Raw genomic sequence first — 12,539 nt, forward strand, 5'->3', positions numbered from 1 at the left:
GGGATTTGTCCCCCCTGTCCCTCCATGTCCTATGCCCAGTACTTTTCCAGAGAGGTCGACTGCAAAATACAATTTCACAGATATCGGGCCGTTGAATGCTTGGAATTTCACTGACACATAAACGCCCTCTGTGTTGCATGGGAGCCGAAAGGACTTGCTTTCGGCTCCTTGCGGAATGCAAAATAATAACTCAAAACAATCCTTGACCAAGGCGAAACTGGCCTAAGGAAAAACAAGATCTTTTGCTTCTGCTTCAGCAAACGCAAACGGTGTTCAAAACTGCTTCCACTGAGACTTGGAGTTAAATGTTCTTTGCTGCGCCCGACATGCATTTCACCCAGACTCTATCTTTGAGGAAAAGACATTACATTTTTTAATGCAATACAGCCCGGAACAGGAGAAAAGTAACAGAATGGGTGCTGAATGTGGTATTGTAAAGGCGTCTGCTAGAATTCAAAGAAACACCTCCTCCCATGCCTCCAGACCACCGACTGCAAGCACACAAGAACATGCTGCAGAAAAGGGCCATAGAAAAAGTTCCCAGGGACCTCAGGGGAAAGGGAGTATACTCCCGAAATTTCGCCTTTCGCAAACTGGATGGAAAATAAAGAGCCATTCTAGACTTGCAGAGGCTAAACAGGTGTATCAAGAGTGAAAGGTTCTCCATGGTCAGGTTACAGCCAGGGGCGGTGCCAGGCATGGTCTTGAGAGGGCTAAAGCCCCCCACTTTAACGCAGCAGGCATCACTCTGCTGTTAGGCTCAGACTGCTAGAACCTGCCATGTTTCTCACCTGGCAGAGAGCAGTCTATTTACTTAAGAAAACGGGCATTGAAGTGAAGGTAGAGGCAGAGGACAAAAGCCTGCCATGGGGATATCAGTAGATCCTCCCCCCATGTTGCAGCTAAAGGCTTAACTGCTGGCTCAGCGTTTGCATGGCCCATGCTTTCAAAATGACCTTTAACTAAACAAATGTGTATTTGTGTGCATGCATGTATGAATGTATGTGTGCATGCAGGCGAGGGAGTGTGTAAGCGGGTGTATGTTAGGAGGTCTCTGAAAGTGCACATGTATGAATGAATACAGTGTGAATGGTGTACACTGCACATGTTAATGTGCGCACAGTCCATGATCATGAGTTGGGCGGTATCCCGGCTGGTATACCGGCCAACTTTAGTAGCGTTAGCGCCCACCCGTCCGGCGGTATTACTGCCGGATCACGGGTTGGGCGCTGTTAGTCCCCATTCCCCAAGGGGGCCTCTGTACCCCATGGGGAATTTTCAGTGTAATTACAGTGCGGTAATAACGCTGAAAATGGGAAATAATACAGTGGGTCTTACTGTTGCATGGAATGTTGTACTCGCATTAAGTGCAAAGCCAACATGAGTGTTCTTACATGGGGAGGGCATGTTTCCTTATTTTGGCTTGGCTTTTAATTTTACTGGTGTTAAGGTCAAAAGCAACATGAATATTCTTACATGGGGGAATATAACATGAGTGCAACATAAGGGTTCTTAAATGGGGGGATTTGTGCAATGACATGTTATTTCTATAGCGCTCTAGCCAAAGCACTGTACATAGAATATATTTACATGAAATGTATCACCCAGCCGAAGTTTGCACTCATTTAATGAGCTTTTTTTATTTATTGCATTTATTGACAGCGCCTAAACCCGTAAGTATCACGGCGCTGGTACAACTTGGTGAGCAGGGAAAACAGTACAGTATAGTACAGAGTAAGAGAGGTAACAAGGTGCAAAAGCAACATAATAGTACAAGGTCCGTATAGGAGGGTAGAGATCAGGGAGGTCACTTTTAAGTGTGTAAGGCTGAGTTGGCCTTGCCAGGATTTGAACTTGCAAATTCACTCAGTTACAACAGCATGCGCTCAGCCTGCTGAGCTATCTTTTTTTTTTTAAACAACTTTATTTGTTTCGGTTACAGCATATAAGGTTAGTTATGAGCACAAGGCCAACCCGCCTTACATTTGACATAGAGAAGATACATGTAACCATTCCCCCCCTCCATCCCCATTGTGATCACCCCCATGTTCGTGAGTCGTTGACGACTATAGGTGGCCCTAAAGTCTCAGAAATGTTGTCACCAACTGTGGCTGGAAAGTTAACGCTGGGAAACGGCTATGGTATTCTAGCACCAGGGCCCAACAGTCAGTGAAGCGATGCAGAGCTTCTTCTTTTGCCGCTGTAACTTTCTCAGCCACCAGGATTTCCCAAACTTTTATGCACCACAGCGGTAACAGGGGGCCCTCCTGTGCTTTTCATTTGTGGGCCACCGTTATCTTGGCCGACAGTAGCAGGTGTGAGAGCAGTTTGGCGGTGCGCCCTGTTTTGGGGTAACAGTCTGGATTCGCTATTCCCAGTAAGATCACCTCTGGGTCCATGGGCAGCTTCCGCTGAGTTATTTCCTCGATAAGAGATCTCTTCAGCTGTGATTGGGGCCTCCAGGGAGGATCTGTCCGTTTCTGAGAGGTGCAGAAGACTGGCCCCTGTTATAAATTGTTCCTGCAGTGCCTGCGGGTGAGGGGAAGAAGTTAGTGTGTCAGCCAGCTGGGCCGCTGCTACCCGTAGTTTTGCCTCCTCTCCATACAGAATCGTGCCCTCTGGGCTCTTCAGAGCAGTGAGGTGGTTCTGCTGGCGGGTTCTGGCTAACTTGCTTATCAGGAATCTGTTAGCTTTATTGCTGTTTACATAATAGCTCTGCTTTATCCTAATCAGGGTCTGGCCAGTGTCCTCTGCATAGTGAGCCTCCAGTTTCGTGCGGGCCAGCCCCACAAGTTTTTTCAGCTTTAGGTGACCATTTCTCTTTCATAATTGTCTCAGCCTCTGCCATCTCTTTCTCCAGCTGGTCCCTTCTTGCGGCTCATCTTTTCCTATATGCGGCGGCCTGGCCTATCACTTCCCCCCTGATTACCACCTTCATGGCTTCCCATCTTGTTGCTGTAGAGGTGAGATCCAGTGGGTTGTCCTTAAAGTAGTTATGGATCGCCTTAGTTATGGCGTCCCGCACTGCCATGTCATGTAACATTGGTTCATAGAGGGTCCAGCGAGGCCTCTCCGGGGGGGGTCCGGGTCAAAAGATCCTAGCGGTTAATAATATTGGAGCATGGTCAGACAGGGACTTTGTGCCGATCTCCACCTCATCCGTGAACGTTAGGAGTTGTGGGCTTTCTAGAATCAAATCTATTCGGGATGAGGAGCCTGCTGAGCTATCTTACCGGCTAGCCAGCAAGAGCATGGTTTCTTACTGTGGCATTGCAGTTTATTACTGGTGTTAAGGCCAAAGGCAACATAAGTATTCTGACATTGGGGTGGGGGCATTCGTGCAGCCTGCAAGGCAATGTTTTTTTATTGTGGCATGACATTTTTTACTGCCGTTAGGGAGAAAATACAACATGATGAGTATTCTTATATGGGCGTGGGGGACACCATGATGAAAGTTCTTATATGGGGAGTGGGGGATTTGTGTAGCCAGCCACAATATGTTTTCTTACTGTGGCATGGCTTTATTTCACTGGCATTAAGGCAAAGCCAACAGGAGTATGTTCTTACATGGGGATACTGGCATGTATTGGCAGAGCCGGCATAAACATACTTTGTTATAGTATCATTACTGGCCTTATGGACAAAGCAAACATGAGTATTTTCTTATGTGGGAATAGTGGCATATATAGGTGCACCAGAATGGACATGTGTGAGCACAATCAATATGAAAATGCTTTTTTACACTTGCAGAGTACTGCCATGTAGCGGGCAAAGGCATTATGAAAATGTGTTAGAAAATGCTCCTATGCATTGTTGGTGGCTTGGCATCTAATGGACTTTTTAATCCGTACCGCAATAGGTTTAGTGTCCTATCTCACTAACAGTTTTCAAAAATGCCATCCAGCCCCCCAAAATGTTGAGGCTGGCTCTGCACCTGGTTACAGCACGTAATAGAAGCAATGCAGCACCACAACTACCTCGCGTCCCTGGATCGCCAGGATGTATACTTTCACGTCCCCATCCACCCAGGGCACCGGAAGTATCTCTGGTTCATGGTTGGCAAGTCGCACTGGACAATACCACCACAATGTATTACCTGGGGAAGCATAGGGGACAGGGTCCAAGACGCTGTCCAAGGAAGCCCAACAGACCTGGCATTGAGCCATTGCCCACGGTAGCAGCATGCATGCATTCCACCTTCCAGGAGAACAGAACCAGACTGCGGACTTCCTCAGCAGGCAAACGTTGCAAAGCCAAAAATGGGAGCTCAAACCCTCAATGCTGCAGTCACTATTCCGGCACTGGGGGCAACCAGCAGTAGACCTATTCACCACACTCCACAGTAAAAAGAGCACCAGGTACGCCAGCAGGACGCCCTGAAGGGACTCCATGGAAATGTGTTCGCCCCTGCAAGGGAATCCTCATTGCGCCAAACTGGTTGCGCCTGACCTGGTCCAGGGACAAACCCATCCGGCTCAGCGATCGCCTGGACCTCATCACCTAGGGCCAAGGGAAGATAATGCATCATGACCTCCCATCACTCCGCCTGACGGCATGGCTCCTGACTTTGTGGAGTTCAGAGGCTTGACTATATCGCAAGAATGCAGGAACATTTTAGTGGCAGTGAGGGCCCCCTCCACTAACAAGTCATACTGCCTGAAGTGGAAGCTGTTTTTTAAGGTGCTGCGAAACCCAGCACTGGGAAAGACAGGAGAGGCTTAACCTGTTCAGGGTAATGCCGGAAGACAACCTGCCATACTTACTCAGACTAGCCAAGCAGGGCCTTGCCCACAGCTCCATAAGAGTACATTTGGCAGCCATCTGTAGATGCCATTTATGCGATTAAGTGCCCCTGCGGAAAATTATATGTGGGCCAGACTACCAGACCGGTTAAAGACAGAATTTCCGAACATAAATCCAACATTAGATGTAAAAATACTAAATCTCCTCTAGCAAAACACTTCACTGAAAATCACCACACAGTAGCTCAGGTTAAATTCCAAATTCTGAAAGTGGTCAAGAAACCATACAGAGGGGTTGATTATCAGTCTATCCTCGCCCGCAGAGAAACATTCTGGATACATCTCCTAGACACCCTTAACCTAAAGGTACTCAATAAAGAGTTCTCCCTTAGATGTTTCATCTAATAGACATCCAAAAATATCCAGAAGCTAGCTACCATGTAACACCGGACAAAACATGAGACCATACTACAAGGTGGAACATCTGTTAAAAAGTGGCTGTCTGGGGACTGTTTACCGGCCCACCTGTAACCATTTGTTGGTACAATTTAGTAACATTGGAAATTGAGTATAGAGGATTTGATATTAAGACAATGCACATGTTGGCGGAGGAACATCTGTTAAAATAATGCAAGTCCGGGGATTGTTTACCGGCCCACCTGTCACCGTTTTATGGTAATATTGACTAACAGAGGAAAATTGTGTACATGAAGAGTTGAAGATTCATAGAGGGTGCATGTGGGCGGTATTTCTGCTATTGAGACCATGATGTAATTTATTCAGAGCTAGATTAATGGTAAATTAAGATACACGTGACTTCAGCTAGTGTCTAAATCTACGTAGTTCCATACGCAATTACAACTGAGTAACATGAGTTTCCTTCAAAAGGCAGTTTTAGATTTTGGAGCTTCAGGGACAACTATAACTGAGGAACATGTGTTATCTGCAATCAGTAGTCTATAATTACTTATTGCATTAATGACCATGAAGATACTGTGCATTAGCTCTATTTGAGCTTAGAGCTGGAGTACTTCAGCATATACATCCAGTGAATATTCTTACACTATCAGGCATTCCAAGATGGTGCCCACAATACACAGAGCTTGACAGGGGACCTAGACGGTGATTAGCAGCATACAAATGGTGTTTAGTCCTTTTTCAGTTTTCATTTCTCACACGCAACATATGGGGTCCTGATGCACGCGCTGGTTTTCTGGCGTCTTGCAGGGTTGCCCTGATGATGGAGAAACCCACTGGGGAGCACGCGAGGGGCACAGCTTCTCCGTTCTCTGGTACGCGCGCATCTTTCCCAGAACAAAGATAGAGAACAATATCTACGTACGTTTGAATCTCATTACGTCTGCTACGATATAAAATTGTCCTCACAGGTGAGAATCACGCTGCGGCTATACACTGCATTCCTACCTTTCTTGAAAATAGTAGATTATTCAGCAGCCGCACCTCGGATGTGGTTGCTCATAGATCTTCATCGCAGCTTGCTACCGCATATACAACACAGAAGGAGATACGCTTTTAGCACTAGTCAATAAAGCATACACAGTGCTTGGAAATTCCTTATTCCATTCTCACAGCAAGAGAGGTGAGCCGGCTTTATGAATGCAGTCATTTTGGTTCTCATTCCGTTTTTATCCATCTTAGAATGAATCTCGAGTGTAGATTGAGATTGATAAACAGTGTTTTTATTATTATTATCCATATTTTTGACAGATCACGACCCTGTTGAATAGCTGATATTAGGGACTGATAGGAATTAATGCTGAGGGCACTTTTGTAAACAGTCTTTGTATTGGGACGTTTGTGAATAGAAGACTGCATTGCTTTAAATGGGGGACACCAATTGCATTGTATAATCTACATTGCCTTCAGACACAAGAGCTCCTTATTGATATTTAAATGCTCTGTTCACAGTTAGGTTTCCCGCCACAAGACAGGAGAGTTTCCCAGTCTTGTGAACAGAGGATCAGAAGACAGTATTTCATCACCCCTAGAAGAAGTACCTTCAGGCATTTTAATTAAGGTATGCCTATTTCTTTGTGAAACTCTGCCTAATGTTCTTTAAATACATGGTCACAGTGAATATATCTATAGAAGTGGCACTAGACACTGTGGACAAGGACGGAGGTAGAAAATTTGATTTTGGTGGGACTTTTGTCCTCACCACAGAGGTGAATATTACCTTTTAGGAGATGTTTTGGCTATATAGTAGAAGCATAAGCCAGAGATAGAGGATATGCAAAATTACATACTGGTCTCTTTTATCGCCCACACTATTGGATGTACTCTAATAAATCACTAGCATTTTCTCTGAATCTGCTCCATCTCCTGTTATGGGATTTATTCAGGTTCTTTGATGTTAGATTGTGTTATTTCTTAAAATCTCTTATGCTTGATTGTAAGGCATACAGCTGATATACTTTCCATCCATATTGTTGTTTTACAGTTCAATTTTGGCTCAAGAAGAAGAGATGGTTATCTCAAAATGCGTCAGCCTTTCTATTTCAACTGCATTTATGATTTGATGATACTCCTCCACACAATCCATTTATTTTGGACTTCGTATCTGCATCTAAAAAGCAAATGAATAAGAATGTGCTCTACATATTAAATTACTGTGTTTTTTACCAAATGAATATCTACTATGTTGTTTACATCTTCAATTGTTAAAAATCAGTAGTATCCTTATTACAGAAATTTGGTGAACCGTTTTATGACTGAATAGTAACAGTGTGCAGGGGACGGGAGGGTTCCGATTTTTGGATCCTCTTTTCTTCTCTACATATGTGTGTTAGTGGTCCTGTGACAGGCCCACTTGTCCTCCCCCGCACCTTAAATACTTTGTAAATAACTATAGAGCTATTGATTGTAAACCTTTTTTCCCAAAACAATTTGTGGAGTGCACCGACAAATCTCCTCTCACAGCCATCTGTAGATGTCCCAGACGGAGCAAAGGTACTCCCCTCTATGGCCGCAGACTGATCAAGCACTTCCTCAGAGGCTTGTTTAGGATTTTCCCCCCAAGTCAAACAGATATCGCCGGAGTGGAGTCTTAACACCATACTCTAGATGCTCATGAAGAAACCATTTGAGCCGATGGCCACTACATCACTGAAATATCTGTCATAGAAGGTAGCATTTCTGGTGGAGATAACATTGGCCAGGAGGGAATCCAAGCTACAGGTCCTCGCTGTTAACCAGCCCTACCTGCGTTTTCCAAAAAGACAAAGTACTCCTAATGGCGAACCCACAGTTTATTCCCCAAGTCCCCTCGGACTTCCACAAAAACTCAGGAATCGCCTTGCCAGTCTTCTTCAACAAGCTAACATCCCCAGCAGAAGTAGCGCTGCATTTACTTGACGTCAAGCGAGCGTTGAAATACTACATTGATCGGACCTGATCATTCCAGAACTCTGCTCAGCTTTTTCTAATGTATGGTCCAACGAATAAAGGCAATGCGCTCTCGAAGCAAAGCATAGCGAGGTGAATCTCCTCTACCATTGCATTCTGTCACCAATCAGCCGGGAAGCCCCTCCAGGCACCCCCACATGCACACTCGACAAGAGCAAGGTCAGCCTCAGTGGCATGGTGGTCGGGGGTTCCAATCGCAGACATTTGCCAAGTGGCTACCTGGTCTATGCCACATACTTTCACGAGGTACTACTGCCTGGAGAAGCAGCACACTGAGTATGTGCAAGCAGGGACAGCAGTCCTGCAACGCCTGTTCCAATAAGGCACGCTCCTATGGGTTTACTCAGTGGAAATGAAGTGTTTTTTTACCTTTATACACCTCCATCTGCTGTGTACTCCTGCATAATCTATTCATTCTATTCATGGCATGTGCATTTTTGAAAGATCCAATGCTGGAGAAGGAGAATGTGTCTTACTTGTAACTTATGTTCTCCTGCATTGGTATCTTTCATAGATTCGCATGCGCCCTCCTTCCGCCGTCCGGTAAAACCACGTACGCCCTTTGGCGCCTTTCACCACAGGGTCAGAATCTGAAGGAAATAGGAAGAGAAGGGACTAGTTTCTGGCTAATAGGATTGCCAGCCTGACACCAGGGAATATTCATAGCATGTGAATCGGTGTCCGGTCATCATTTCAAATTCAAAAAGATCGAATGCAATACATTCGAATCAAAAGGACCGAAAAAAAAGACTGCCTTTTTTTAAATGTATTTTTTTTTGGTTTTGGTATAGGTAAAATTAGTGGTTTTTGGCCAACAAACGGTGGGTTGGGGGGACCCCCCACCCAAAAACAAAAAAGAAAAAAAAAAGTGAATTTGATTTTTTTTCTCTGTCCTTTTGTTTCAAAAGTATTGCATTTCGAAACTTCGTATTTGAATCTTTAACTATAAACCATGTGAATTTAGACAAAGATTGTGGCAGCATGAAAGACTGGACTCCAGGTAACACCCCCCTCTCCTTTCTGGAGAGTAGCAGAAGAGATGGTCTTCAGCCACAAGTGGTCGACCTGCACTGTCCCGAGCTCCAGCTCAGGATGGTAACTGATGTATCAGAAAGTCCTTGCAGAGGCTGGACCACGTACAGAATGGACCTGGGGCACTTATCGTCTGATGGTTTCTTGTGGTGGCTTCTCATTGCAGGGGTCTGAACTCCATTGGTCCCACCAATCTAAGGTTCTTAGCACTGACTAGGGCCTTCTAGGATCTCTGCAAGAGAGGCTAGACTTTGCTGGGACCTTATATGGTAGTTTATTTATATAGCGCCTATACACAATGTGATTCAAAGTGCTTCAAGGCAAGGGAGGGAACAAGGGAAAAATACAGTGACATTCTTACAGGCCATGAACAATAAGAATGTGAAATTAACTACCGTACTCGGCCTGGCGACATTTCAGATAGTGCAAGAGCTAAAACACAAATCAGGGAGGGGGGGTGAATGGGAAGGAAATGGGAACAGACAGGCGACTACCGTACTAGGCCTGACGACATTTCTGGTAGAGCCGGAGATTGACAAGAGGAAGAGGAAGGAGAGAAGGGGAGCAGAAAAAAGGGAGAGGAACAAAACAAGTGACTATTGTACTAGGCCTGATGACATTTCGGATAGTGCTGGAGGGGAGGGGGCCAGGAAAAAAAAACAAGTAGAGGGAGGAGACAAACATGGTTGCTACCACACTAGGTCCAAGGACAATTCTGATAGAGTAAGTGCATAGAGAGAAGTAGGGGAGGAGGGAGGAGAAGGGAGGAAGGAGAGAAGGAGAGAAGAGAGTGAGAACAGTTGCAGAAGTCAATAATAACACCTGATATTGCAAGAGAACAGCAATGCAAGCAAGTATTCAAGATGATGATGGGCATGGCATGGCCACCCTGCTTTCGAGATGCAGGGGAATCCAGCATGAGAATATAAGTCCAGAAGGCTAAGTACCAAGAGCCAAATGAGTCCAATTCAAGCATTGGTCACAGGTCAGTGATGGCAAACCAAAATGTATCACGACAAACTCCTGCAAAGGTTAGCTATAGGGGAAGGGGGGGTAGAAGGAGAGGGATTACAAAGGCAGCCAGAGGGGCGTGGGGGACACAGCGAACATCAAGGGCAGCAAGAGGAGGGATGGGGACACAGCGGACATCACGAACAGCAAGAGGGGATGGGGGGACAGCGAACATCACGGGCCGTGAAAATCACAGGTAGCAAGTGGGGTGTGGGGAGACATAGAACATCATGAGCAGCAAGAGGGGGGTGGGGACACAGCAAACCACGGGCAGCAAGAGGGGGCTGGGGGTGACAGCGAACATCACAGGCAACAAGAGGGGAGTGGGGGCACAGCGAAAATAACGGGTAGCAAGAGTGGGGTGGGGGACAGAGAACATCATGGGCAGCAAGAGGGGGTGGGGCACAGTGAACATCACAGGCAGCAAGAGAGGGCAGTGGGGGGCACAGCAAACATCACGGGGAGCAAGAAGGGGCTGGGGGTGACAGCGAACATCACAGGCAGCAAGAGGCGGCTGGGGAGAGAGAGAACATCACTTGGCTTTGGTGATGCAGCAGCAGCCTTCTGGGTCTTCAGCGTGGGCTTCCCTTCTTTCGGGTCTTGGCCCCTGTGGTCGTTCTCAGAAATGGTTGCAGGAATCCTGTTCTTTTTATTTCAAATCAGCCTTGGTGCTGGCCCAGTACACCAATGGCAGGGAGCTGAAACATTCAAACAGGTAAGGGATGTCAAATGATGAACAGCCTCAGAACTCATATCTGCCCAGCGACAAACACCTGCCTGGAATGTGGATTTGGACTAGACCGTCCCATGCCTGGAATCTGGCCAGTTCATGAACACCCTCACTTCTCCCAGGAATCCAAGCAGGGTCCTGTGAAAGTCCATTCCTTAATTGGCATTTCCTGACCTCAGAAAACAGAAATTAGACCAAACAAATAATGTCCAAAAAACATAGCGAAGAACACATTGCAATGCCGTCCATTTTGACTATATGGTACACGAAAAGGCATTATGTGGTAAAAAAATAAACGTGTACGCAATTGTGCCAAAAAAAGTGTAGAACTTAGTGTGCTGCCACTAGCCCTTCCTAGGCAGATGAAAAAGTAACGGATAATAAAAAGAAAATGAAAAATTGATACATAGTACCCCTTCAGCACTTCATTGTAAGGCGAAGTGTGCTACAGTAAAACAATACTGCAGCAGTGACCGGGTTCTATGTTGTTTTACCGACATGAGTTTTTTCAAAAATCTTTTTTGAAAGAAATTATTTTGAAAAAACCTCATTGATCTTTTTTTATATATATGTGGTGGGGTTCATACAAGCCCCCCTTCCCTATATTATTAACCCGACCCAACCCCCTCGCCACCACTTTTAACCCCTTACCCCCATATTTGTCTGAGTTTTTTTGATGTAATTTGTTTAGTTAAAAATGAATCAAAAAAACACCTGGGGATGAAACAACGCGATACTGGGGACGGAGTTCTCCTGCACTTGTAACCTTATGAGCCAACAAGTGCCATTTGGCTCGATCAAGGTAAGTAAAGCAAAAAGACTTTTCATGCCTCCAAATGGCAGTACGGGGTTCAAGCAATAGCAAATTGACCTTTTCCAAACAGCAGACCAGGAATGGCACCTTCTACCCTGTTTTTGAGCATCTTGAAATTTCATGACTGCAGAAAGGACCACCACCAATGTCATTTTGGCTTTATCATTCTGAGATCCCAAAGTTGGGGTCATAGACACATAATGATTGTTGGGAGAGATTTTTATTTTTGCACCTATCCCTCCATAGATTTCTGTGGAACCCCATTCTTTTTGTCTGTTTTGAAACCTGTCTTGACTTTTTGGAGGTCCATAACGTTCCTGTTTTGCTCATTCTTATGGGGAAACTGACTTGTCCCTAAGATTGTCAGTACTGGGAGACTGTTTCTCTTAATGAATTCTTATATTAGGATACTTTGGGCCTCATTACGACCCAGACGGAATGGGTTTAACGGTGCCGGTAAAGGTGCCAGCGCCGTTAAACACATTCCGCCCTATTACGAGGTTCCCTTGCGGGACCCGCTCTGGACATCTGGTCAGACCAGACGTCCTTTGCGGGTCCCGCGAAGGGACCAGGGAGCTAACAACGGGCCTGTTGTTAGCTCCCTCCCCATTCCCATTGAGCACTATAGGGGCTCAAATGGGAATGGGGATGGGTACATTGAATGAGGAATTACCGGGTCCTCCAAGGTTGGAATGGCTTGGTAATTCCTCATTCAAGGGACCCGGACCTGGACCCGAGTTTGGAGACGGCCATGCCCTTATTAAGGGCATGGCTACCTCCAAAC

The 12,539-nt window shown here is 45.8% G+C and overlaps 1 protein-coding gene across 7 annotated transcripts in view; it reads left to right on the forward strand.

Moving 5' to 3' along the window:
• Positions 1–5,917: 5,917 nt before the first annotated feature.
• The window catches only part of LOC138569149 (uncharacterized), a 167,355-nt gene continuing 160,733 nt past the window's right edge, over positions 5,918–12,539 (forward strand). For 4 of the 7 annotated variants that reach the window (XR_011303147.1, XR_011303148.1, XR_011303149.1 and 1 more), the window contains exons 1-2: positions 5,918–6,130; positions 6,672–6,780. The gene's annotated coding sequence lies outside the window, so the exon portion shown is untranslated. Of the gene's footprint in view, positions 6,131–6,671; positions 6,781–7,203; positions 7,390–12,539 lie in introns of those variants that run through there. The other 3 variants (XR_011303146.1, XR_011303152.1, XR_011303151.1) reach the window with 3 other exon arrangements.

Source organism: Ambystoma mexicanum, chromosome 2q (genome assembly GCF_040938575.1).
Source record: "Ambystoma mexicanum isolate Mex_15411 chromosome 2q, UKY_AmexF1_1, whole genome shotgun sequence".
Lineage (NCBI taxonomy): Eukaryota > Metazoa > Chordata > Amphibia > Caudata > Ambystomatidae > Ambystoma > Ambystoma mexicanum.